At 40.5% G+C, this 27,828-nt stretch overlaps 1 protein-coding gene and 1 pseudogene across 5 annotated transcripts in view; one reads left to right on the top strand and one right to left on the bottom strand.

The window, feature by feature from the left end:
- LOC136323715 (large ribosomal subunit protein uL24-like) overlaps window positions 1-16,096 on the bottom strand; it is a 73,299-nt pseudogene extending 57,203 nt beyond the window's left edge.
- Window positions 1-27,828, top strand: part of DIP2B (disco interacting protein 2 homolog B) — a 306,098-nt gene that overhangs the window by 67,193 nt on the left and 211,077 nt on the right. The gene's annotated exons all lie outside the window — the stretch shown is intronic.

Below are 27,828 nucleotides of genomic sequence, written 5' to 3'. Positions count from 1 at the left end.
CTCTCTCTTCCCCTCCTGCAGCCGAGGCTCCATTGGAGCAAAGATGGCCTGGTGCTGAGGATGGCTCTGGATGCAACAGAGCGTCGCCCTAGATGGGCAGAGCATCGCCCCCTGGTAGGCATGCTGGGTGGAGCACGGTCAGTCGGGCGCATGCGGGAGTCTGTCTGACTGCCTCCCCGTTTCCAGCTTCGGAAAAAGGCAAAAGAAAAAAAAAGGAAGCATCAGTTCTTCGTTGTGGCACCTTAATTGTTCATTGATTGCTTTCTCATATGTGCCTTGACCTGGAAGCTACAGAAAAGCAAGTGACCCCATGCTCAAGCCAGCGATCATGGGCTCAAGCCAGCGACCTTGAGCTTCAAGCCAGCAACCGTGGGCTTTAAGCCAGTGACCTTTGGGCTCAAGCCTGTGACGGTGGGGTCATGTCAATGATCCCACACTTAAGCCGGCGACCCCACGCTCAAGCTGTTGAGCCCGTGCCCAAGCCGGCGACCTTGAGGTTTCAAACCTGGGTTTTCCACGTCCCAGTCCAAAGCTCTATCTGGTCAGGCCTAACATGATACTATTTAATCTCTTGTTTGATCTGTTTCCATTTGAGGGAGTCTTAATCTAGTAATAAGGGCCTATGTTTTTTTATCTCTGTATTGCTAGGCCCACTGAGTGCTTGTTGATTGTTTTAAAGAGAATAAATAATACAGTATCATAATTCAAATATTTGGAATTACTTTCCAAAGTGACATGTGAATTGTTTTTGTTATCTCTCTGACCTAGACTACCAGGAATAAGCTTTTAAATAAAAAGAGGTAGTAGAAGAGGGGGAGTGTCATAAACTGTTCTTCCAGATTTCAGAGCAAGTCTTCTTTTTTTTAAAAGTGACAGTAAGGGAGTTAGAGAGACAGACTCCTTCATGCTTCTCGACTGGGATCCACTTGGCAACCCCCATCTGGAGCCGATGCTCTGCCCATATGGGGCTGCTCCAACCAAGCTATTTTTAGTGCCTGAGGTGGAGGCTCTACAGAGCCATCCTCAGTGCCTGGGGGCCAACATGCTCGAATTAATTGATCCATGGCTGTGGGAGGGAAAAAGAGAGCTGGGGGAGGGAGAGGGGGAGGGATAGAGAAACAGATGGTTACTTCTCCTATGTGCCCTGACTGGGGATTGAATCTGATTTGTTCTCTCAATTGCCTTCAGCTCGCCACTACCACCAACAATGGGATGAACAAACAGCCTTACACTTGTTCTGTAATGGTCTTGTGGGAGAATTTCCCTAGACATATGCACAAGAGTGGATTGCTGTGCCTAATTTGATTAAGCACTGACAGATTTGGGTCTTTGTCAGTGTGAGCAAAGGATCCTATTTCTCCATCTTCCTGCCAGCACTTGGCTTTATCTGCCTTTCTAATTTTTGCCTATCTGATAAGGTAAAGTGGTATCTTAATGCTATTTTAATTTGCACTCTTCAGTTCTAATGAATTGCAGCATTTCTTTGTACACTATTAGGAGCCATTTAGAATGTCCCTTCACTGAATTACCTGTTCACATCTTTCACTTGTTTCTTTAATTAGGGTTTCTTTATTTCCCTGGCTGATTTGAAGATATCTCTTGTCTAGTTTAGAATATTAGCCTGGTATTTGCCCTTTCCCAGTCTGTCATAATGTTAATTTTGTCAGTGGTGTCTTTTTGATGTAAGCTAACTTTGATGTAATCCCAAGCCTGTAATTCTTGTTAAATATACTAAAGATATTCTACATTTTTAATTATATATTATATAATTCAGCTTTTCACATTAGGTCTTTAGTCCATCTGAGTCCATCATTGCATGTGGCTTAAAATAGTAATCCAATTGTATTTTTTTCCATGTAGTGAGTGTTTTCGCAACCTCATGAACCTACTTAGTGGTACAAGTGTTCTTACAGTTTATATATCATGTTCCTATATTTTTATAGCTCTCTCTCTGAGTTTTAGTTTGTTTTATTGGATAAATTTGTTTTTCTCACATTGGTACCAATCTTTTATTATTCTGCTTTGTGCTGCCTTAAAAACTCATAGGATATACAAATTTTAAAAATGTCATTTTCCCCTCAATTTAATCTATAAAGTCAGTTAAATCCCATGTAAATTTTATTTATTATTATTGTTTTACTTATTGATTTGAGATAGAGAGGAAGGGAGAGAGAGAGAGAGAGAGAACGACAGGGAGACCAGGAACATTGGTCTCTTCCTGTGTGTGTCCTGACCAGGGATTGAACCTGCAACATCTGTGCTTCAGAACGATGCTCTAACCAACTGATCTATCCAGCCAGGGCAAATTCCGTTTATTTTTATTTTAAAACAAGTTAAGAGTTACAGAAAAAAAATGAAGATAATACAGAAAGTTCCCAATGTTGTTGACAAATTCTTTTTTTCTTTATTTTTGTTTAACTTTATTTGTGAAGGATATCTTTCTTAATTTCTTTGGTAATTTTAATATATGTTTAATTTTGGTTTGGCCATCTACTTGATTTTTTCCCCTGAAGAATTAGTTATATTTTTCTTGTTCTTTGTATGTCGAGTAATTTTGTATTGTATCTTGGACATAGTGAATATTATGTTATGAGACTTTGAGTCTTGTTAAAATCCTCTGTAGAATGTTGAAGTGGGTTTTTTTGTTTGTTTGTTTTGTTTTGTTTTGTATTTTTCTGAACCTGGAAATGGGGAGGCAGTCAGACAGACTCCCGCATGCGCCCGACCGGGATACACCCGGCACGCCCACCAGGGGGCGATGCTCTGCCCATCTGGGGCGTCGCTCTGTTGCAACTGGAGTCATTTTTGCACCTGAGGTGATGACCATGGAGCCATCCTCAGCGCCTGGGCCAACTTTGCTCCAATGGAGCCTTGGCTGCGGGAGGGGAAGAGAGAGACAGAGAGGAAGGAGAGGGGGAAGGGTGGAGAAGCAGATGGGCGCTTCTCCTGTGTGCCCTGACCGGGAATCGAACCCGGGACTTCCACCCGCCAGGCCAACGCTCTACCACTGAGGCAACCGGCCAGGGCCAAAGTGTTTTTGTTTTAGTAGGCAGTCAACTTGGTTAAGTTCAGATCTCATTTGGTTTTACCTTCTGTGGGTAGTGGTTCTGCTGTTACTTCAGTTCTCAGAATCTGCTATGCTATTTGGAACTACTCTGCCCATGCACTAATACTATCTTTCTTTGTATATGCTTTACACATGCAAGGCTGGGTGAGGGTCAGCCTGAGACTTGTATTTGTTTAAATGTAGAATTGGGGCCCTCTTCCTAGCTTTCTCTTGTTTGATGTATCTCCCATATACCTGGATTCCCATGTAGTTTTATGACTGGACCTGACCTAATGCAGGGTCAGGAGAATGAAAACAAAGGAAAAAGAGAAAAAAAGGGCAAATTTACCTTTTACTCCTGGCTTGGTTTAACTCTTTGTTGCCATTTCTCTGGCCATAATGGGGAAGTTTCTCTCTACACTTTTATTTTATTTTGTTTTGTTTTGTTTTATTTATTGTTTTTAGCCAGTGAGAGACAGGAAGGGAGAGAAATGAGGAGTATCAACTTGTAGTCACAGCACTTTAGTTGTTCATTGATTGCTTCTCATACATGCCTTGACTGGGGGGCTTAAGCCAAGCCGGTGACCCCTTCCTCAAGCCAGTGACCTTTGGGTTCAAGCCAGTGACCATGGAATCATGATCCCACATTCAAGTTGGTGATGTTGCGTTCAAGCTGGATGAGCCTGTGCTCAGGCTGGCAACTTTGAGGTTTCAAACCCGTAACCTCAGCATCCCAGGTCAATGTCTATTCATTTTGCCACCACCTGTCAGGCTCTCTTAGCATTTTTAAAAAAGATTTTCTTGATTTTAGAGAGAAGAGAGAGAGAAACACACAAAGCAGAGGGGAGGGGGAGGAGCAGGAAGCATCACCTCCCAGTAGTTGCTTCCTGTATATTCCTTGATAGGGTAAGCCCTGGATTTTGAAGCAGTGATCTCACATTCCAGGTCGACGCTTTATCTACTGCACCACCACAGGTCAGGCTTGGCTGCTATTATTTTACTTTTCTCAGTTCTCAGTTTCTTTTTGTATTCAGTTCAGATTTTACTTGTAATCAGAGAGAGGCTATAGTGGGTGTATTCCATTGTGACTGATACCAGAAGTCTGTATCATTTTTTAAAACTGTAAATTTTTAAACAACTCCGCAAATCACAGTGTAGGAAGTCACAGTTTGTATAAATGATTTCAAAGGACATTGCCTGATTCTAACAAATTAGAACAAAGCACTGATAAGCCTTGTTTAAAGTGGTTTGTCAATTTTTTTTCCTTTTATTTGCTGCTGGGAGGAAAGGGAAAGTGGCATTTCTACAGTCTGCTTTCCTCCCCTTACAACTAATTTCAAGTAAATTCTGAGTATGTTACAAGGTGAAATTTGTTTTGGTAGAGTATAGTTTGTTAATTTAAGGGCAGAAAAGGTATCAAATAACAGAGAACTAGTTAATGGCATGGATTTGTGGAAGCAGGGAACTGGCTGGTACTCCGTTTAAATTTTCCCGGAACTGCCTCCTAATCTGGGACAGTGTTTGGCTTAGTATCCATCAGTGCATAAAACCCTGTGGGGAGATTTGAGTAATGAGCTGGAGATGCAGTTGTGCCTGGTACACCTCTCTGTAGATCGAACATGTGAAATTACTGTTTTTGTAAGTCAAAGATAGATATTAGCAATTTTATATTACTCAAAACTGTATTTAACAAATTACAGCTCTGAAATTTGAAGAAAGAAAAAAGGTAACTGCAAGTTTAAATATCTGTATTAAGTTAAGGTAATGATTGCTGCTTTAACAGACAAATCCTAAGTCTCAGATGCATAGCAGAGTCTAAAATGGACATGCCTGTTGTTGCTCAGTGAAGTCATTTAGAGACCCAGGATGATGATGGCTCCTCAGTTGTTCATGCATGGCTTCCAGGTGTCCCCAGGCATTGATAACAGCTAGAAGACTGGAAAAGGAAGATGGTAATGAAAAGAGAGAGGGTGACAAAAGCATAGCCACTTTGTGATCTCAGCCAAAGTGGACATATTTGATTAGTGAGAACAACCTAGAAGCAAGGGGTCAATGGGAAATACAACCTGTATTTTTCAGATCCTTTCCAGCATCAGTAGTGAAGGGAAATGAATCTCTGGTGGTCATCTAGCTAACTATCACTGCCGCACTACTTCTTGATCACTTCGAAAATATCTTTTACCATGTGTATTAGCCTGCTAGGGCTGTCATAACAAATACCACAGACTGGGTAGCTTGAACAACAGAAATCGTTTTCTCACAGTTCTGGAAGCTAGAAGTTCAAAGTCAAGGTGTCAGTGGGTTTGGTTTCTTCTGAGGTCTCTCTATTGGGTTTTAGATAGCATCTCCTCATTGTTTCCTCACATAGTCTTTTCCCTGGTGTCTCTGCGTGTCCAAACTTCCTCTTCTAAAAAGAATAGTTCATTGGATTAGGGCCCAAAATAATGGCCTCATTTTAATTTATTCTTTTCTTTAAATCTCCAAATGCAGTCACATCCTGAGGTACTAGGGGTTAGGGCTTCAGTATATGAGTTTGGAGAGAGGGGGCACAATTCAGCCCATAACACACACCGTAAGTTATAAATGAATATGTTTTCACTAAAAGTAGTCAGACTCTTAGAAAAAAAAGACGAAAGGAATGCTTGATCTATGTTATAATTATACTTTTAATGGGTCTGTAATGAATCTTGGGATATATATATATATATAAATGAAGATTGCCAGTGTCTCAAAGGTATTTTTCTTTATTCATTGGTCAAGAAAAAAAAAGTATGGTGATGAAGATAGTTTAGTTTTTAGTGAATTGAATGTGGTCCTTGTTTTTCTCTCTCCGAGTCTGCTACATGTTGACCCCTTACTATATCCTATCCAAAAGATATATTAATTACTGAAACAGTAAAGAGAGTTGCTAAACATATTGTCTATAAGGAAATTCTATCTTCACCATCTTCTATAACAGGGGTCCCCAAACTTTTTACACAGGGGGCCAGTTCACTGTCACTCAGACCATTGGAGGTCCGGACTATAAAAAAAACTATTAATTAATCCCTATGCACACTGCACATATCTTATTTTAAAGTAAAAAAAACAAAATGGGAACAAATACAATATTTAAAATAAAGAACAAGTAAATTTAAATCAACAAACTGACCAGTATTTCAATGGGGACTATGCTCCTCTCACTGACCACCAATGAAAGAGGTGCCCCTTCCGGAAGTGCGGTGGGGGCTGGATAAATGGCCTCAGGGGGCCGCATGCGGCCCACCAGCCGTAGTTTGGGGACCCCTGCTCTATAATGTAAAAGTAAATCTCTACTATATATTGTGACATGTTAAATGGCATTTTGTTACTGAAAACCAAGGCCATATTGTATGATTGGTAATCAGATGTTTGAAGGTGAAGAGAATGTGCGTGTAAATTCTACAGTCTGAATTGTCGGGCCCCTTCCCTTTGCCTGCTGCTTTGTCATGGTTATTTGGAAGTGGATTGGGGTGAGGCTCTCAGGAAAGGATAGGCTCTTAACCTCTTTATGGGTTGTAAGAGATTTATAAGGAATCGCTTGGCCTCGCTGTTAATGATCAGACTCTTTTTTTGACTTCTCACTATTACCTTTTGTCAAGTTGTGGCTAGAAATTCAGGTCTCTTTTACAAAATTATACTCCACCTTTAAATGAACTGTAATTGTTGTTTTCAAAGTTATTAGATGATATTAGATAAATATTGGTCTCTTTAAAAATTTTGCCTGTTGGCCCTGGCCGGTTGACTTAGCGGTAGAGTGTCGGCCTGGCATGCAGGAGTCCCGGGTTCGATTCCCGGCCAGGGCACACAGGAGAAGCACCCATCTGCTTCTTCACCCCTCCCCCTCTCCTTCCTCTCTGTCTCTCTCTTCCCCTCCCGCAGCCGAGGCTCCATTGGAGCAAAGATGGCCTGGGCGCTGAGGATGGCTCTGTGGCCTCTGCCTCAGGCGCTAGAATGGCTCTGGATGCAACAGAGCAATGCCCCAGATGGGCAGAGCATTGCCCCCTGGTGGGCATGCCGGGTGGATCCCGGTTGGGCGCATGTGGGAGTCTGTCTGAATGCCTCCCCGTTTCCAGTTTTGGAAAAATGAAAAAAAAAATTTTTTTTTTTTGCCTGTTGACACCTGCTATAGTGTTAAAGTCAAATCTTTTTCTTTTAGTTATAGAAATGTGTCACCTCTGCCCTGGCTTAATAGCTCTATTGGTTAGAGTGTTGTCCCGACATGTAAAGGTTGCTGGTTCAATCTTTGATCAGGGCACGTACAGGAACAGATTGATGTTTCTGTTGCTCACTCTCTTCCTCTCTCTCTGAAATAAAAAAAATTTTTTTTAAAAAAAGAGGAAGAAACGTGTCACCTCTGTGAGTGAACTTTTCTGATTCCTCTGTGAGAAATTCAATAGTTTTGAGTTTCTGCTCTGTTAAGATTTTTTTTTTTAAGTGAGAGGAGGGGAGGTAGAGAGACAGACTCCCACATGTGCCCCAACTGAGATCCACCTGGCAACCCACGTCTGGAGCTGATGCTCAAATCACCTGAGCTATCGTCATCGCCTGGGGCCAATGCTTGAACTAATCACTGGCTATGAGAGGGGAAGAGAGAAAGAAGGGGGAGAGGGAGGAGGGGATAAGCAGATGGTCACTTCTCATGTGTGCTCTGACTGGGTATTGAACCCAGGATGTCCGCACCCTGGGCTCTCTCTACTGAGCAAACCGGCCAGGGCCTGTCATGATTTTTAAAAATCATTCCTGATTTTTAAGTTCTGATTAAAAATGAGAAAGTTCTGACTTTTTTGTATATATTGTTTAAAATCTTCATCTCTTGAAAACAGATCTATGTAATTTCTTTTATGTTCTGTAGTGGTGTATCATATGGATATTAATTCTTTCTCCTTCACTCTTCAAACACACACACGTGCACACATTTGAACATCCAGAATTTTCTAGATGTAATCATTGGATGAGTATTTGCATCTGCTAAGTGCAAACATTGTTCTGCATAAGATAGTTGCTGACATCCTAATGTATAAAGATATAGACAGACAATATATGACTATTTATTGCAAGAACACATAATTTTTTCCAATGCCTCAGGTTACTCGAAGCCTTCCTTTGAGTGAGCAGCCTTAAATTTGTAAAACAAGATTCTAAGAAGTTTGGCTTTATTCTCTCAAAAAAAACCTTTTATTGACTGCTTATTGTTTAGTAGATGCTGGGGTTAGCAAAATGACTATGACCCAGTACCTTGTCCACAAAAAGCTCACAGTCTAATCAGGAACTGATTTATAATAAAAAGGAAATTAAAATTTGATTATATGCTGAGGTAAGTGATAATAAAATTATGAAAAGAAAATGCCATGGCAATACAGGGAAGAATGGGGTTGCCAAGAAAAGCCGCACAGACAATATATATTTATATAAAATACATACCTTTCAACTATGGCCGTAAGTAAATGGTAGTCAAAGCCTTTTAATTATTTATATAATTTAACATACATCTAGAACTGGAAGTTTATTTAAAAGAGGCATCTAGGCCTTGGCCGGTTGGCTCAATGGTAGAGTGTCAACCCAGCATGCGGAAGTCCTGTGTTCGATTTCTGGTCAGGGCACACATGAGAAGCCACCATCTGCTTCTCCATTCCTCCCCCTACTCTCTCTCTCTCTCTCTCTCTCTCTGTTTTTTTTTCTCTCTCTCTCTTGCTTTCTCCCTCCCCGCTTCCGCAGCCATTGCTCGAATGGTTTGAGCAAAAGTTGGCCCTGGGTGCTGAGGATGGCTCCATGGCCTCACCTCAGGTGCTAAAATAGCTTGGTTGCTAAGCAGCGAAGCAGCAGCCCCAGATGGGCAGGTATTGCCCCAGTAGAGGGCTTGACTTGCTGGACGGATCCCAGTTAGGACTCATGTGGGAGTCTGTCTTTCTGCCTACCTGCTTCTCAGTTAAAAAAAGGAAAGATGCATCTATCTTTCCATTTTAACCTTTAGTTTAACTAGTCCTTTAGGAAAAAACATTTGGATGCAGCTATATGACAACATTACAGATGTTTACTCTTTAGAGTTTCCTACAGCACAGCTCCAGTTATACTGCTTTGCTTAGGTTGCCCTTTCCTTTTTTATTTTTTAAATTTTATTTATTTTTTCCCTTTGCTTTTCAATGCAAAGTATTTCTCATTTGTCTTAATTTAGTCTGCAGAAACAAAGCAAATTAAAAAAATATATTACACACACAAAGTTGGATCTCCTGTTTTATTTTATCATCCTCATGTGTTTTCTTTTTCTCTTCAAAGCAAATAATGTCCATCACATGCTGATATACAAATATTACCCCCAGATTAAGGACCATGGTTACCTCAAACTTTGCTGAGTATATGGTACTTTTTTAAAAATACACCTTTACAAAGGAGATTCCTATTTCTTCATTCATATATTTAAAAGTTAAGATATATTTCCTATAAAAATATTTTATATGCATAAGTGGAACTGAAAGCATTTGCTAAGGAGAGAGTTAAGGGTTGCTAACCTTGTGGCATGCTGGTTTGGTGATGTGCTAAGAGTGCTTCCACAACAATTTGATTCAGCAAACATTTACTGAATGGTGTGGTCAGAGCACCACTGCCAAACCCTTTGACAGATACGAAAATAAATAAAATACAGGCTCTGTTTTGAAGGACCTCCAATTTACTGTTTCTGAATCTCCTCTCTTCCACTCTCCAACTTTGCCATTTTCTAGGTAATGAAAATCATAGTTTCAATTTATCAATTATGTAAGCTGGAAAGTCTATACAATTAGTTTGTTTAAAATATTGGTTGCTGGTTCTTCTTTATGCTGCTGGAATTTAAAATAATAGAAAGCATTCTGGTGTCCTGCTGCCTTCTTCCATAAATTAATATTTACATAAGTGGCTGCTTTTCATAGAGCATCTTGATTCGGCTCCTCTTGTGCTTTGACTCTTCATGGACAGTATTAAATCAGATCTGAGCAGCACTGGGAGACAGTTGAGAGTTTGAGAATATGCCCAGTGTCAGTATCTTGGCCAGTGTGTGCTGTTGAAACAAAGAACACTCTTGGCATTCAAAAACTGTTTAGACTTGTACCATTCTATATAAGCGCTCTAATAAATAAAGACACATAGGGTATTCCTTGCTTTCATATGGGCAGAACTAAATGGTTATGTATCCTTTTAGGCTTCTTAAATCTATACCACACTATTAGCGCATAATCCAGAAGAGGTAAATTTCACAAACTCTCCAGAGTTCTGGTTTCATCAGCCACACCACTTCGTTCCATTAAACAGATAACTACTTGGACATTTACTACGTAAAGCTTTGCATTGGTTGCTTCAGAGTGTAAAGAAACAAGTAAGATTGAGTACCTACAGGTGGCTTATAGATTTAGTAGAGCACCGTTCTCTAGTCATCTTATTCATTTTTAGTCTGTTTCTTCCTGGCCTGCCGTGGTCTGTATCCACCTACAATTTGGTGTTGACCCAGACTCATTCAGTATGGTTGTTACAACATAATCTGTATAACCTTATCCTTAATGTACAGTAGGTGTTAGAAAAAGTAGAGATGTGCCTTAAGCCATGGACAGTGTCTGCCATGATTGGTGGAGAAGCCCTTTGTAAAACTGATCACTTGTCATGCCATTCATTTCAGGAACACTTTATTTTTCTAATGGAGCCCTGAGATTGTCATGGTTCAAACAGGCAGATCCCAGATGGGCGACATTCTTTAAAAATAATTCAATTTTGATTGTTTTATTTTTCTACAGAATGTGTATTTTTCCTTCCTTAGACTAAAGATGGCACAATGTAGTGTAGAATAAATAGTGTGGGCAGTATTTTTGCACAAAATTACTAAATTTACTTATTTAAATAATGTATCTTCTCAAATATTTTAAAAGTGATCAGAGATAAATATTTATGAATTTTATTTAAGTACATGATTAGCAATTTGGAGATGTATTTGTCTTAAGAATAGAATTGTTTTATGACTTCCTTGACTGTTTTGATGATATTAAGAGTTCTTGGCCCAGGCCAACTAAGTAGAACAAGAAGTTGATACTTTCTCTCTCTCTTTCATTCACCTTCTCTCTCTCTATATATATGCCTTTCTTCCTCTTCCTCTCTCTTTCTCTCTCTCTCTCAAATTAATGGAAAAAAATTTTAAAAAGTTTGTGGAATTTTTTTCCAAAAATCCTATAATCTGAAAGTAGATGAAATGTTCTAAATTAATTTCAGCTATAATTATACCTCTCATGGTGATAGTCTCTTGCCTGCTTCATGTTTTAAACAAAAGTGAGGTACAACATTCTCTTAATCAAAATACCTGAGAAACTTCATCTAAAAGAGAGATGGCCTGTCCTGTGGTGGCTCAGTGAATAGAGTGCCAACCTGGGACGCTGAGGTCCTAGGTTCAAAACCCTGAGGTCACTGGCTTGATTGAGTACAGGCTCATCCAGCTTGAGTGTGGGGTAACTGGCTTGAGTGTGGGATCATCAACATGACCCCAAGGTCTCCGGCCTGAGCAGAGAAGGGGTCACTGGCTTGGTGGAGCCCCCCGGTCAAGGCACATATGAGAAGCAATCAATGAACAACTAAAGTGCCACACCATGAGTTGATGCTTCTCTCTTTCTCCTTCTAAAACAAAACAAAACAAAACAAAAATAAGATGAAGAACTAATATAATTTGTTTATGTCTTACATTAGATTAATTAGATTTATCTAAAGTTAGATTGTCATTTACCTAAATCTGATGTTAGCATCTGGCAGGGAGGGAAAAACAATATATAACACCTCTCCACCCAATCCAGGTTTTGAATAAATTGAAAAAACCTAGCCCTGGAATAGATAGCTTAGTTGGTTAGAACACTGTCCCAATACACCAATACTGTGGGCTTGATCCCCAGGTCAGGACACTTTCAAGAATCTAACAGTGAATGTATAAATGAGTGAAGCAAGAGATCAATTTTTCTCTCTGTGTCCCTCCCCACCCCCTTTTCTCTCTCTCTAAAATCAACAGAAAAAAACTTACAAAGAAAAAAACCTAAGAATTAGCAGTTAGGAGCTGTGACATTGTCTTTATTAATGATAAAGGTGAAGATAAAGGAAGCAATTTTAGTATTAGCCAAATTGGTTTGCTAACTGAATTCCAAAATTAGACCGATGTATGCCTTGATCACAGTAGGATTGCCTTGGATTGGAGAAGGTTTATATGGTATATAGACCCTTCACCAAACCCAACTCCTACTACAGCTCACTTGTATGAGGAGGAAAAGCACAACTGGACTGTTTATTTTTCCCAAAATTTCCCATCAGATCAGTTGCCTCCCTTGCCATGATAGAACCATCTCAGTGGCAAAGAAATACCAGAGATGTTACAACTGGTGAACCTCCTTTCATGGAGGGAGACTCGAGAAGTTAGGAGTAAACATTCTCCTCTAGCACTTGGCTCCTTCTCCCGTGCATGGTTCAAGAGTGGGTTGGTGACAGGGTAGGAAACAATAGCATAACTTGGCCAAAGAATAAACCTTTGTTTTGAGAAAGGGACCTTGTAACAATTGGCCTCTTGGAAATTATAGCCGTCGTTTGTTTACCAGAATCATGGGGATTGTCTGTGCTTAGGCAATCCTCACTGCCTTTCTGAAACATCTGTGATTTAACATATTTTCCTGGGCAATAAAGGGAGGTCTGTGACTTTGTTTTCTGCTGTTCTTTAGCATTTTAAAACATACCTGCCTTTCTGTCTCCTCTTTGTTAGTTTTCCTCACAGACTCCTTTCGTTCTCTCTCCCCATCCCCCAACCCCTGGATTTCCCATGTTTGTAGCCAACTTGCTTTTCACTTGACACTTTCACCTTGGCTGCCAGCCACTTAAACAGTTTTAACTATTTGGTTTCCTGAAGATTTCTAAATCTTTCTCCTACCCAGACGTCTGTTCTGAGCTCCATATTTATATATCCAACACTATTGAACAGTTCCACCAGGGTGATCTAAAATAAACTTAACCCTTCCACTCACCCTCTCAACATCTCAGATATCTTTGCCTTTTATTTTGTGTTCACAGTCTTTGTGAGCAGTACCTCTGCCTACCCACTAGGTTAGGCCTTGAGCCTGGATGTCACATCAGTCTCCTCCTTCTTCTTTATGCTTATCTCCCAGGTCTGGGGTCAGCAAGCTGTAGCTGCTGGGTCTAATCTGACCAGAGACTATGAGCCAAGAATGGGTTTTACATTTTTGAGTGGTTGTTTAAAATAAGCATATATATTTATCTTTATGACAGAGACCTTTTGTGGCCTGCAAAGCCTAAGTATTTACTATTTGATTCTTTACAGAAAACATTTGGTTACCCCTTTCCTAGGTCAGCAAATCCTAAAACATCACTCTTAATTGTTTTGTTCTCTCTTGTCCCTCCATCTCCCCACAGATCTCACTTGCCCTGTTTTTGGACTAACACAGTAGCCTCCTAACTTGTCTAAACACAAATCTAATCATCTCTTCTCTTGTTTAAAACCCTGAGTGTATTTTGCCCTTTTCTCCTCTATTCTTGCAACAACCTCTTTGCCCTTTAGGACTCTGCTCAGTTGTCACCTGCCTCCTGTGGAGTTATGCCCCTGTTCAGCCTTGTATTATTTCTATTGTTGCTGCACATTCCAAATTGCATTCCAAGCTCTTGTTTGCCATTCAGCCATTCCTTACTACACTTTGCACACCTGGAGGGCAAGTTCCATGTCCTGTTCATTTTATATCTTCTTTACCTAGCATCTGACAGGTTGTAGGACTATAATAAATGAACACTTATCATTTTTGCTTTGAGAAATAGTTTTTATTCATAAGATATAAAAAGCATTAGTAGTCTAAAGATACCATTAAGCAGTTTGAGTTGATAGGTAGAATTCATAGCTTCTAGATTTTTGATATAATCATGTTATATTCCGTTTACTTCTTTGTTTCATAACTTTTTTTTTTTTTTTTGTATTTTTCTGAAGTTGGAAACAGGGAGGCAGTCAGACTCCCGCATGCGCCCGACCGGGATCCACCTGGCACGCCCACCAGGGGCGATGCTCTGCCTATCTGGGGCATGGCTCTGTTGCAACCAGAGCCATTCTAGCACCTGAGGCAGAGGCCACAGAGCCATCCTCAGCGCCCGGGCCAACTTTGCTCCAATGGAGCCTTGGCTGCGGGAGGGGAAGAGAGAGACAGAGAGGAAGGAGAGGGGGAGGGGTGGAGAAGCAAATGGGCGCTTCTCCTGTGTGCCCTGGCCGGGAATCGAACCCGGGACTCCTGCACGCCAGGCCAACACTCTACCACTGAGCCAACCAGCCAGGGCTGTTTCATAACTTTTTAAATATTAAATTTTTTTTCCATAGGTGAAAGGAGGGGAAATAGTGAGGTGGACTCCGTAGAGCCATCCTCAGTGCCCGGGGCCAGTGTGCTCAAACCAATGGAGCTACTGTCTGCTGAAGGGAAGAGAGAGAGAAAGGGAAAGGGAGGGAGAGAAGCAGGGAGACAGGGAGGTAGAAAAGAGAAGCAGATGGTTGCTTTTCCTGTGTGCCCTGACTGGGAATTGAACCTGGGACATCCATATGCCAGGCCAACACTCTATCCACTAAGCTGCCGGCCAGGGTCACATTAACTTTTTATATTTTGTGATAATTATAGACTAACATGCAGTTGTAAGATATAATACAGTGAGATCCCAGTTTCTTTTTACCCAGGTCCCTTAGTAGTAACATTGCAGAACTATGTTACAATGTCACAACCAGGATATTGACATTGATACAATCAAGATACAGAACATTTCCATCACCCCAAGTATCCTTCCTATTGCTCTTTTTCATCCATACCCACTCTCCTTCCCACCCACATTAGCTCTTCCCAGAACAACCACTAACCTGAGATACAAACAGATTCTTACTTGCAGAGAACATACTGACTGATGGTTACCAGAGGGAAGGGGAGTTGGGACACTGGGTGAAAAAGGTGAAGAGATTAAGAAGTATAAATTGGTGGTTACAAAATAGTCATGGGGATGTAAAATGCAGCATAAGGAATATAGTCAATAATATTTTAATTACTATGTATGTTGCCAGGAAGGTACTTGAAATAGTGGGAGGATCACTTTGTAAAGTATATGATTGTCTAACCACTGTGTTATACACCTGAAACTAATACAAAATAATATTGAATGTAAAATGTTACTTATTTATTCCATTTAAAATTTATAATGAAAGTTATATATAAGATTACTTTAAGTCATGGCTGGTTGGCTTAGTAGTAGAGCGTTGGCCCAGTGTGTGAATGTCCCAGGTTTGATTCCTGGTCAGGGCACACAGGAGAAGTAACCATCTACTTCTCTGCTCCTCACCCCCACCCCTTCTCCCACAGCCATGGCTCAATTGATTTGAGCACATCAGCTCCAGGTACTGAGGATGGCTCTGTGGATTCTCTACCTCCCATGCTAAAAATAGCTCAGTTGTGAGCATGGCCCCAGATGGGCAGAGCATAAGTCTCAGATGGGGGTTGCTGCGTGGATCCCGAGCAGGGCATGTGCCCAAGTCTATCTCTCTATCTCCCTTCCTCTCACTTGGAAAAGAAGGAAAAAAAAAGATTACTTTATTCCTACATCTTCTCATTGTTTCTTCTTTGTATTTGCCCTTTTCCTTTCCTTCTTGGCAAGATTTGGCTTTACATTCAAGGATCTTTTTGTGGTCTTTGTCCAGCTTTGCCTTGTGATAACCACCTTGCTGGTGTGAATGTCCACATGAATGGTGTCCCATTAGCTTTCTCCTATTGCACTCATTCAATGTAGATAATTATTTCTTCCTGTAAACCTGGACTACTTTGCCAGTGTGCTGCCCTTTGTAGTGTCCTCACACAACCTGAACTTCATCATCCTTTCGGTTGGACATGAATCAAACGTTGTAATTCTGTCTCAGCTCTTTGGAAAGAGAATACATAATCTCTTATGAATGTGGGAAAGTGCATTGAAATGCCTTTTATGGTTCTTGCTCAGGTCAGAAGTCATAAAGGGATTGAACTTCATTTTGACCTCTGGCACTTATACGTTGGTTGCAAAAGGAGTAAATGTAATTTAAAAATCAAATTAAGCCTGACCTGTGGTGGTGCAGTGGATAAAGCGTCGACCTGGAAATGCTGAGGTCGCCGGTTCGAGACCCTGGGCTTGCCTGGTCAAGGCACATATGGGAGTTGATGCTTCCAGTTCCTCTCCCCCCCTTCTCTCTCTCTGTCTCTCCCTCTCCTCTCTAAAATGAATAAATTAAAAAAAAAAAAGAAAAAGGAAAAATCAAATTAAGCCTGATCTCTGGTGGCTCAGTGGATAAAGCATTGACCTGGAACTCTGAGGTTGACAGTTCAAAATCCCGGGCTTACCTGGTCAAGGCACATATGGGAATTGATGCTTCCTGCTCCTCCCCTTCTCCTTCTGTCTCCTCCCTAAAATGAATTAAAAAAAAATCTTAAAAGAAAATCAAATTAAAAAATGTATATGGGTGAAATCAAAATATGTAAACTTTTGGAATTCGATTTTTCTCATTCAACATAATTCTCTAGAGATTCATTCAGGTTGTTTTATGCATCAGTAGTTCTATAGGTTGCTGAATTTTTATAACTTTTAAAACGTGAAGCAGTCCCTTATTTATATATTACTGCAGTTTCTTTAAAGGCTTTAAAATTTTTCATCTCTTATTCTTTATCTACAATGGTTTTTAAACTTTGTACTCTTAAATGATTGAGACTCAAATAACTTTTGTTCATGTGGATTATATCTATCATTATTTACCATATTAGAAGTTAAAACTGAAGTATTTTAAAAATGACAGTAATTATTATGTGTTATAAGTCAGTGTTCCCCAACCTTTTTTGGGCCATGGACCGGTTTAATGTCAGAAAATATTTTCACGGACCCGCCTTCAGGGTCAGATGGATAAATGCACAAAATAAAATTATGCAACGGGCATAAAAACTGTGGTATTTTTAAATATAATTGTCAAACTTACTATATTTATTGGGCTAAGTTAAAGGAGAAATGAGCATGTCCTCATTATTCAGGCTGTATTTAAATTTGTTATTCTGAAAACGTTTCATGTTATTTATTCTTTCTCTGCGGACCGGTACCAAATGGCCCACGGACCGGTACTGGTCCACGGCCCGAGGGTATGGGACCACTGTTATAAGTAACATATTTTATGAGAAATAAAACTATTTTCTGAAATGATATATTTAATGAGAAGAAAAACACTTTTACATTTTTATGACTGATGTCTAGATTCTCGTATATGCTTTTTTATTTAATGTGATATGATAAATTGCTTTCATTAGGTATATGAAGAAAATCTAACCTCACATTACTGTGTAGTTGGAAAACTCAGGAGTATTTTAATAGTTTTTCAGATAACTGTGGACATTCTTCTTTTATACTACACCAAACTCAAGTGATAGTTTATTAAAGATTTGTAACAATGTAGAATATGAAAGCCTATGGATTAATTCTTCATATTGTGTTATATTAAAATCCACTTATTTGGCCTGACCAGGCAGTGGCACAGTGGATAGGGCATTGGCCTGGGGCTCAGAGGACCCAGGTTTGAGGCCCTAAGGTCACCCCAAGGTTGCCGGCTTGAGCATGGGCTCATCTGGCTTGAGCACAGGGTCACTAGCTTGAGTGTGGGATCATAGACATGACCCCATGGTCACTGGCTTGAGCAAGGTGTCACTGGCTCTGCTGGAGTCCCCTGGTCAAGGCACAAATGAGAAAGCAATCAATGAACAACTAAGGAGCCGCAACAAAGAAGAATTGATGCTTCTCATCTCTCTCTTTTCTTGTCTATCTGTCCCTGCCTGTCTGTCTATGTCTCTCTCATTTAAAAAAAAAATCCATTTATTTGTCTTAACAGAATGGATCTGTTACTCATGTATTTTTTTTTTTAAGCATCATGCACCAGTTATTTGGAAAATACCAAATCATTGAGTTAGGCACATCTTACAAATTATGACACATTTCATTATACAATATCAAAAATTGTTTGTTAGTATCACCTTCAATCTCAAAAAATGCTTAGTGCTGGGAATGCTTTAGCTGTCAAGCTAAAGTTTTCCAGAATTTAGATTTTTTGCTTTAAATCACTTCAGTTCATTGAAATTTGTCATTGTCATCAACATTGCCAGTGACAGGCTCACTTTGTTCATTTTGAAGAATATGTCCATCAGATACTTACTAGTTTGTCCACCATTCATTCCTTCAGGTAGAAGTGGTGTTAAATTAAAAAGGTCAGTTAGCTCAGAGCTCACTTCTGCAAGTACTTTTTCTTGAGACACTGCACAATGTTAAAAAGATTTGGATTTGGACCCTGACTGGTTAGCTCAGTCGGTTAAGAGCGTTGTCCCAAAACAAGGTTGTGGGTTTGATCCCCAGTTAAGGCACACACGAGAAGCAACCAAAAAATGCACAACTGAGTGGAACAACAAATGCTTCCCTTCCGCCTCCACTCTTTCTCCCTTTCTTGCTCTGTCTCTCTAAAAATCAATAAAAATAAAAAATGACAGGAGATATGGACTGTGGTTAAAATATAAGAAAACTGGTAACTCATACTTCCAGTGTGAGTGCTTGATCTAAGTCGCTGCCATCTTGATTCATACTAAGGCTCCAGCAGTTTTTCTCACCATTGTATTTACACCATCAGTGTAAATAATTTTTTAAATTAATTTTAATGGGGTGACATTGATAAATCAGGGTACATATGTTCAGAGAAAACATCTCTAGGTTATTTTGACATTTGATTATGCTGCATTCCCATCTGTCCAACTGTCTTCCGTCACCTTCTAACTGGTTTTCTTTGTGCTCCTCCCCTCCCCCAACCCCCCTTCCTCTCCTTCCCCCACCCCGTAACCCCCACATTCTTGTCCATGTCTCTGAGTCTCATTTTTATGTCCCACCTATGTATGGAATCATATAGTTTTTAGTTTTTTTCAGATTTACTTATTTCGCTCAGTATAATGTTATCAAGGTCCATCCATGTTGTTGTAAATGATCCGATGTCATCATTTCTTATGGCTGAGTAGTATTCCATAGTATATATGTACCAAAGCTTTTTAATCCACTCGTCCACTGACAGACACTTGGGCTGTTTCCAGATCTTCGCTATTGTGAACAATGCTGCCATAAACATGCTGCTAAAATCCTCAACAAAATATTAGTAAACCAGATCCAGCAATATATGAAAGAAATCATACACCATGATCAAGTGGGATTTATTCTTGGGAGACAAGGCTGGTACAATATTTGCAAATCAATCAATGTGACTCATCACATAGACAAAAGGAAGGAGAAAAACCACATGATAATTTCAATAGATGCAGAAAAAGCATTTGATGGAATCCAGCACCCATTCATGATCAAAATTCTCAGCAAAGTGGGAATACAGGGTATATACCTCAACATGATAAAGGCCATTTATGACAAATCCACAGCTAACATAATACTCAATGGGCAGAAATTAAAAGCAATCCCCTTAAGATCAGGAACAAGGCAGGGGTGCCCCCTTTCACCACTCTTATTCAACATAGTTCTGGAAGTTCTAGCCATAGCAATCAGACAAGAAAAAGAAATAAAAGGCATCCAAATTAGAAAAGAAGAAGTAAAACTATCATTATTTGCAGATGATATGATTTTATATATAGAAAACCCTAAAATCTCAGTCAAAAAACTACTGGACCTGATAAATGAATTCAGCAAGGTGGCAGGATATAAAATTAATACTTAGAAATCAGAGGCATTTTTATACACTAACAATGAACTGTCAGAAAGAGACATTAAGGAAGCTATCCCCTTTACCACTGCAACCAAAAAAATAAAGTACCTAGGAATAAATTTAACCAGGGAGATTAAAGACTTGTACTTGGAAAATTATAAAACATTGATAAAAGAAATCAGGGAAGATACAAACAAGTCAGTGTAAATAATTTAAGAGTGTAAAGTTTGAGATCCATTGTTATAGATAAAAAGCAAGAGATAAAAATTTTAAATAGACTTTCACACAGTAAGTGTGGCAAATAATGTCTAGAAAATTACTATTAAAATATTTTTTACTTTGTAGACTTCTGTAAGTTCTTGGTAAACCCCCAGAAGCCCATGGACTAGGTTTAGGGGAACTGCTGAATTATAAGAAAGGAGCTTCTGACATTTCTTTCTCTCTTCTCTAATTTCTTCTCTTTGCTTTTATTTTTGCTGAGTTAGACCCTGTAGGAATGCTGATCTGGGTGGAATACCAATACTGGTCATATTAGAGTTCCTGTCAGCCTCAGCATGGCACTAGACAAGTGCTGGGAGTGACCTTGGACTGACAAAGGAGAATGCCAGTTCACAGCATCACCTCGGCCTTGAGATACAAAAGCAACACGGGAGGGCCACAGACCTGCAAACCTCTTTGACTTGCTGTGTATGCCTTCAGAAAGGGTCATATCACATGGACCTGAGTCCTCAGGGAGACATTAACTCTGCATCAAGTGCTTTCCTTCTGAAGGAGTCATTTAGGGTCCAAGGTGGAATAGGTTCTCTGGCTAAAATGAACCATCCCTGGATCTCTCAGACCCACACACTCTGGTCTCAAACCTTCTGAGTCATATTACAGTGTGTTCATTATAATTTTCCTCCAGGAAAGGACCTCCAGTCTCCTTGCTATAATAAACAGCAGGAGTTAAGAGGTTTTCCCTCTAGATGCTCCCTTTTGTAACTTAAGTCCAGTTCCTTTTGTTTGTTTTTAGTAAATAGGAAACGCTAACAGCAGTTCTCCATATGCTTTTGCTTTCTGTTTTGAAGATGGTTTTATTTTCTGTATCTTCACTCTCAGTCTACTTTAGCCCTTCCTTGTTCCATTTGCAACCCAGTTTCTTTAGACCATGTTTCTAAACTGGGGTGATTTTGCCCCTACCAGAGGACATTTGTTAATGTCTATAGACGTTTTTGTTTGTCACAAGTTGGGACCTTGGTGCCTGCATCTAGTAGGTAGAAGTCAGAGATCTTGCCTTCATTCAGCAAAATCACTTGTTCATTTTGTTTAATAAGATCATCACAGCCCTGGCTGGTTGGCTCAGTGGTAGAGTGTTGGCCTGGCGTGCAGGAGTCCCAGGTTCGATTCCTGGCCAGGGCACACAGGAGAAGCACCCATTTGCTTCTCCACCCCTCCCCCTCTCCTTCCTCTCTGTCTCTCTCTTCCCCTCCCGCAGCCAAGGCTCCATTGGAGCAAAGTTGGCCCGGGCGCTGAGGATGGCTCTGTGGCCTCTGCCTCAGGCGCTAGAATGGCTCTGGTTGCAACAGAGCCATGCCCCAGATGGGCAGAGCATCGCCCCCTGGTGGGCGTGCCGGGTGGATCCCGGTCGGGCACATGCGGGAGTCTGTCTGACTGCCTCCCTGTTTCCAACTTCAGAAAAAAAAAAACAAACAAACAAAAAAAAAGAATAGAAAAAAAAGATCATCACAAAATTTATGTTGAAATGTTAGGAACATCCTACTATGTACAGGATAGCCTCTGTCAACAAAGAATTATGTAGCCCCAAATGTCAGTGGTACTGGTATTTAAAAACTGCTTTAGCCCTTCCTTGTAATTTGTTAGCTTTTTATTAATATTTTTTGCTGAGTTAACAATTCCATTTTACTTTGCATATTATTGAGAATTTTGGTTTTATTTTGGGAACATATTTTGATTATGTTTAGAATAACTAAAGATTTTAGAGGCAGGTCACTTTTGAATTGTGACTTGATTTGTGCCATAGGTTGTACTACATCATTGTTTTCTAAACCTGAGTGAGCACAACTACCTGATGACTTTTGAAAACATAGATTTCCTTGCCTCAACTGAGTCTTTAAAAAAAAATTCCTCTAGAAAATTTCTAAAATTTCTAAATTGGGAATCACTGAAACAGATATGTATTCATAAGCTAAAAAACGGATGGACTTTTAAGACAGCTACTGCGAAAAGAAAATGTGCTTTGTGGCTTTCAGAGGTAATATACACCCTCTCAGGCAACCAGTTTTGTCAGTAAAACCAGTCAGGTAGCCCTCAGATTCACGAGGCAGAACTAGAGCAGTGGTGTCCAATAATAACATTTTGGTTCTTTCCAGCTATGGAGTGTCCAGTTCATCTTATTTGCCACAGGTTTGGCTTTTAGAAGGGAGAGGGGTGAAAGAGTTGTTGGGAAGTTATGGAGGAGAATTGCTATTAGAATCAAAGAAATACTATTTACCTTATTTCCCAGGAGGGAAATTACTTAGGGCCGATGTCTCTTCCATAGCATCCATTTTGCTACCCACATTCACCACAGTGGTAAGTGTCCCTAAAAGCTACCTGATATAAATTAACCTGACCTAGGTAGTGGGGACCCTGGGAAGCAGAAGAGCTCTGTCTGTTCAATTACTGCTGTCAGGGATGCTGTGGTTCCAGTCCTTACTTGGCTAAAAGGGAAGGTAATGAAGGTAAGCTTGTTGTTGCAGTGGTTCCATAAACTGTGGAGATTAGAAATATGTTGAGGAAGGAATGAAAAAATTGCTTTTATTTTACTTTTTTCTTTTCTCTTGAGGCCAGAATGTCACCTTTAGTAGTGATGGAGGCAGAGCTTAGTGTAAAGTTAGGTGAGCCTGCAGCCGAGCCCCCGGTCAGGCAATGGTGCCCCCTCATCTCAGGCAGCACTGGACCTGGGCACACTGCCCACAGTATGACACATGGCATGGTGGGACAGGCTTGATCCCTAAAAAAGACCAGAGAGAAGGGTAGTAACTTTTGAAATGAAGCGAATTTTATTTGGAAGAATAATAGCTGCTTTCCTGATTAGTTGTTAAGGGAAAAAACTAAACTTTTATGAAACTGTGGAATATTAGCTTATATTGGAAGCATACAATAAATATTGGTTCCATTTTAATATTCTGAATTTCTTTTATTATTGTTTTTACCTTTTTAAATAGGGCTTTTCAAACATACACCAAAGTAGAGAAATTAGTATGGGGAATCTCTGTGTACCCATCACCTAATATGAACAGTTAACCAACAAACACAGGCCTATCTAGTTTCATCTGCACTGCCACTGATTCCACTACCCTCCCCCCGTCATTATTTTTTAAAAATCACATTCTGACTGTGATCTGTGTTGTGTAGACAAATGAAGCAGGCTAAATGCAGAATGCTGTTCTAAGCAGTGGTCGAAGGACGTTTCAACAAGGACAGTGAAGTGAGAGCATGTAAAGACTTGGGAGAAGGGTGTTTTAGGCAGAGGTGGGAATAGCAAGTGAGTCCCGGAGGAGGACAGGCTGGAGCCTTGGAAGACAAGTTGGCAGGCATGGGCCAGAGTGGAGTAAGTGAGGAAAGAAAGAGGGAGAAGAGCCAGATCACTCGAGGCCGCACAGGTCATGCTAAAGGGTTTGGCTTTTATTCTAAGTGTGGGAGATATGGAACAAAGTATAGGCATGATCTGGCTTACATTTAAAAAGCATCACTCTGCTGTGTGGAAAGTAGTGCAGAGGCCAAGGGAAGACAGAGAGACTGCACTGAAGTTGACTATAATAATCCAGACCTAAGAGAAGGTGCCTTTGTAATTACCTTGGGTAATTACCTGCTTCTTTTCTAGAAATGTATCTAGAAATATAAGCTTTATGAAATTAGGGATCTTATCTGTCCATTGCAGTTCCTGATACCTATCACAGTGCCCAGCCTTCAGTAAATATTTACAAATGAATGAATAACCTTCAGGTTCCCACATAGCCCTGGCATTCTGTGATCCTGTGCATTCTAGAGGTGGCCTTTTTACTTTGTCTCTGTGAGCTTCAGTCTTTCCAATGTGGGCTGTTCACTGAGGGGATCCAACTTGTGATCTCTAAAGACTCTGCCAGCCTCACTGTGGATGATTATATGCCCGTTTCTGGTTTCATTGAAATGGTAAAAAGAAAATTGCAAAAGAGTTGAGCATTCACATAAAAACAAAATTTGCATTTAAAAAATTATTTCAGTTACAGTCCTGAGGAGAATGGGTTGGAGCAGGCAAGAGGGTGGATTATGTATTCAGAGGATATGGAGGGACTGGGGCAAGTCTAGGCAGGAGCTTTCAGTGGCCTGGACTCAAGAGGTGACCAGAGAGATAAGGGAGAATGCTATAGAAGAGTTGGTCTTTCCCAGACTTTCACAGAGTTGAGGCTAAAACTCAGACTTCATAATCCAGCACTTTTACTCTACCATTTCTCTTGGTAACTTTTTAAAATGTCTTAAATAAGTCAGCTTCTTTAAAAAAGTTGTACTGTATGCATATGTATGATGTCATTGTGTTTAGTTAAAACAATGACTGCTTTTTAAAAAATGTTGCTTGTGTGTGCATCTTTGGGCAAATTCTCAAGAAAGAACTTGACTGGAAAACAGAAGAGGGAATGACATTTTTTCCTTTTTGTATCTTTGGGTTTTGAACTGTGGGTATTATAAAAATAAGTAATATACATTAATTAAAACTTATGCTGGTCTGCTCTTAGGTTTCTCTGTCTTCCAGATGCCACCACTTCAATTTTATACCTGTGCACCTTGGGCAAGTATCTTTGTTTATTTTGGAAGTATATATGAAGCCAGTAGGTTTCTGATGAAATCGGAGATTGATTTAAAGTCAGAGGCCTCTTGTCTCTTTCTTACTTTCCCTTATCCTCTATTTTTTTTCAAGGTGCACAATATCATTATTTAATATATATATTCCCTTGTCCTCTTAGGTTCTGCGGATGCTCTGTTATTGACTTTGCCCAGCCTATAGACCACCCTCTAGTTTCACCCTTCATTTGTGATATGGACTTTATTTAAAATATTTACTTAATGACTAATTAATGCAGAGTTACCTGCCTTTTGCCACTCATTCTTTTGGATACCTGTCCTTTTAGGGAGAGACTATTTTTCATGAGGAGTTTGTTAACTTCTTTCCGAAATAAAACTAGCATCTTATTTTAATTAATACAGAGGCATAGAAATGACTTATGTCAGATTGTGATAGCCTAAGAATTTGCTAATACTGTTTTACTTGTTCAATCCTTGTCTGTTTTCAGTTTTTTTCTGTCTTCTTAGTGTCTCCTGTGCTTTTAGATCATATATGAAAGCAACAACCCTAAAAAAATAACCTTTTGTAACTCATTTTTCTTTCTTTCTTTTTCTTTTTTTTAAGTGAGAGGAAAGGAGATAGACAGACTCCCGCATGTGCCCCGACTGAGATCCACCCAGCAACCCTGTCTGGGGCTGATGTTCTGCCCATCTGGGGCCATGCTCGCAACTGAGCTATTTTTAGTGCCTGAAGCACATGGAGCCATCCTCAGTACCCAAGGCCAACGTGCTCAAATCAATTGAGCCATGGTTGTGGGAGGAGAAGAGAGAGAGACAAGAAGCAGGGGGAGGGGTGGAGAAGCAGATGGTCACCTTTCCTGTGTGCCCTGACCAGGAATCGAACCTGGGACTTCTGCCAGGTCGATGCTCTACTGCTGAGCCAACCAGACAGGGCCTGTAACTCATTTTCAAAAGCTGAAAATTCACATATATTTTGCATGACACTTGTGTTTGTCGCTTCTGCTCTTCCCACTGGTTCTTTTATGTTTTCCTTTTTCTTATTGGGCATTTCAGGTGTTCTGCTTGCATATATATTTTGGAGTCTGTCTCAGAGACTAAAAGGACAAGGCTGTATTATGCATTCAACTTTGACCTAGTTATGTTTGAAAACTAGGTATAGAAAAGGAATTTTAGAAAAATAAGAAAATAGAAAAATTTTAAAGAAGTGTCTCTTGAAAATTCTTTGCTTTTATAAAAATGTAATATATAGGCTTAGGATGTATTTGGTAACTTTAGAATACCAATGAATGAAAACAAAGCTAGACTTAAATGTTGTTACCCTGCCTCCCACCCCAAGGAAAACCAATCTTGAAATAATAAATTGATGAAACAGTTTTAGAAATTGTTTTGGCCCTGGCCTGATAGCTTTGTTGGTTAGAGCATCATCCTGAAGTGCAGAGGTTGCTGGTTCGATCCCTGGTCAGGGCACTACAGGAACAAATTGATGTTCCTGTGTTTCTCCCTTTCTTTCTCTAAAGTCAATAAAATAAACATTAAAAAAAGGAAAAATTGTTTTTGTTAGTACTTTTACTGTGTACTGTACTTATACAAGATTCAGAGCTCCCCAGTACCTCTTAAAAATGGATATATAGTAGTTATTTCTTTAATAGTAATTTTGCTGAAGATCAGGAGGACCTTTTTTAAGGTAGGAGGGTCTAGGCACCCATAATAAGACCATGCTAACTAGAGTTCCATCTTAACCCAGCAGCTGGTCTCTGTGTTGATAGCCCCAGGTGTCCACAACTGGATTTTGTGCCTGTTTCTATAGACCATTGTAAGTTTGAAGGGTGGTGATGAGGTCTGATGAAGTACAAATCTCTTAATGATCAGAATTTATATTCCTCACGTTTATTTACAGAGAGGGACCGATACGGACAGACTGGCAGGAAGGGAGAGAGATGAGAAGCATCAATTCTTCCTTGCAGCTCGTTAGTCTCCTTAGTAGTTCATTGATTGCTTTCTCATATGTGCCTTGACCTGGGGGCTACAGCAGAGCGAGTGATGCCTTGCGCAAGCCAGCGACCTTGGGCTTCAAGCCAGCGACCATGGGTTCATGTCTATGATCCCACACTCAAGCCAGTGACCCTGAGTTTAAGCTAGATGAGCCCATACTCAAGCCGGCAACTTCGGGCTTTCAAACTTGGGTCTTCCACATCCCAGTCCGATGCTCTATCCACTGAGCCACTGCCTGGTCAGGCATATTTCTCACCTTTAAAGTCCTGTGGTTGAATGAAATGATTGCTGAAAGTCTTATTTAAAATGGTAATAATCCTGCTGCTTTTCTTTTCTTTTCTTTTTTTTTTTTTTTGTATTTTTCTGAAGCTGGAAACGGGGAGAGACAGTCAGACAGACTCCCGCATGCGCCCGACCGGGATCCACCCAGCACGCCCACCAGGGGGCAATGCTTTGCCCACCAGGGGCTGATGCTCTGCCCCTCCGGGGCGTCGCTCTGCCTCGACCAGAGCCACTCTAGTGCCTGGGGCAGAGGCCAAGGAGCCATCCCCAGCGCCCGGGCCATCTTTGCTCCAATGGAGCCTTGGCTGCGGGAGGGGAAGAGAGAGACAGAGAGGAAGGAGGGGGGTGGTGGAGAAGCAAATGGGCGCTTCTCCTGTGTGCCCTGGCCGGGAATCGAACCCGGGTCCCCCTCATGCCAGGCCGACGCTCTACCGCTGAGCCAACCGGCCAGGGCCTGGTTTTCTTAAAACAGCTGATTTTCCTTAGCAAGTAATTGCCATAATGTGTTACTTGCTGTTTTCAATGAAAGGAGGTAAAACTGGTGACTTAGTGCTCTTTCTCTGGAGTAATCAGGAACAGCCTTTCTAAAGAGGTGACATTTGAACTGAGACCTAGAATGATGACAGGGAACCAGTTTAGTGGAAAGTTTAGGGAAAGTGTGTTGATGAGAAGCATCAACTCATAGTTGTGTCACATTAGTTGTTTGATTGCTTCTCATATGTGCCTTGATCCAGCAGCTCAAGTTGAGCCAGTGACCGCTTGCTCAAGTCAGTGACCTTGGGATCATGTTGATGATCCTGTGCTCAAGCTGGTGACCCTGCACTCGAGCCTATGAGCCTGCACTCAAGCTGGTGACCTTAGGGTTTTGAGCCTGGGACCTCAGCGTCCCAGGTCTACGTTCTGTCTACTGCGC

Source organism: Saccopteryx bilineata, chromosome 2 (assembly GCF_036850765.1).
Source record: "Saccopteryx bilineata isolate mSacBil1 chromosome 2, mSacBil1_pri_phased_curated, whole genome shotgun sequence".
Lineage (NCBI taxonomy): Eukaryota > Metazoa > Chordata > Mammalia > Chiroptera > Emballonuridae > Saccopteryx > Saccopteryx bilineata.
The sequence above is the reverse complement of the archived record's forward strand: the minus strand, read 5'-3'. Positions and strand labels throughout refer to the sequence as shown.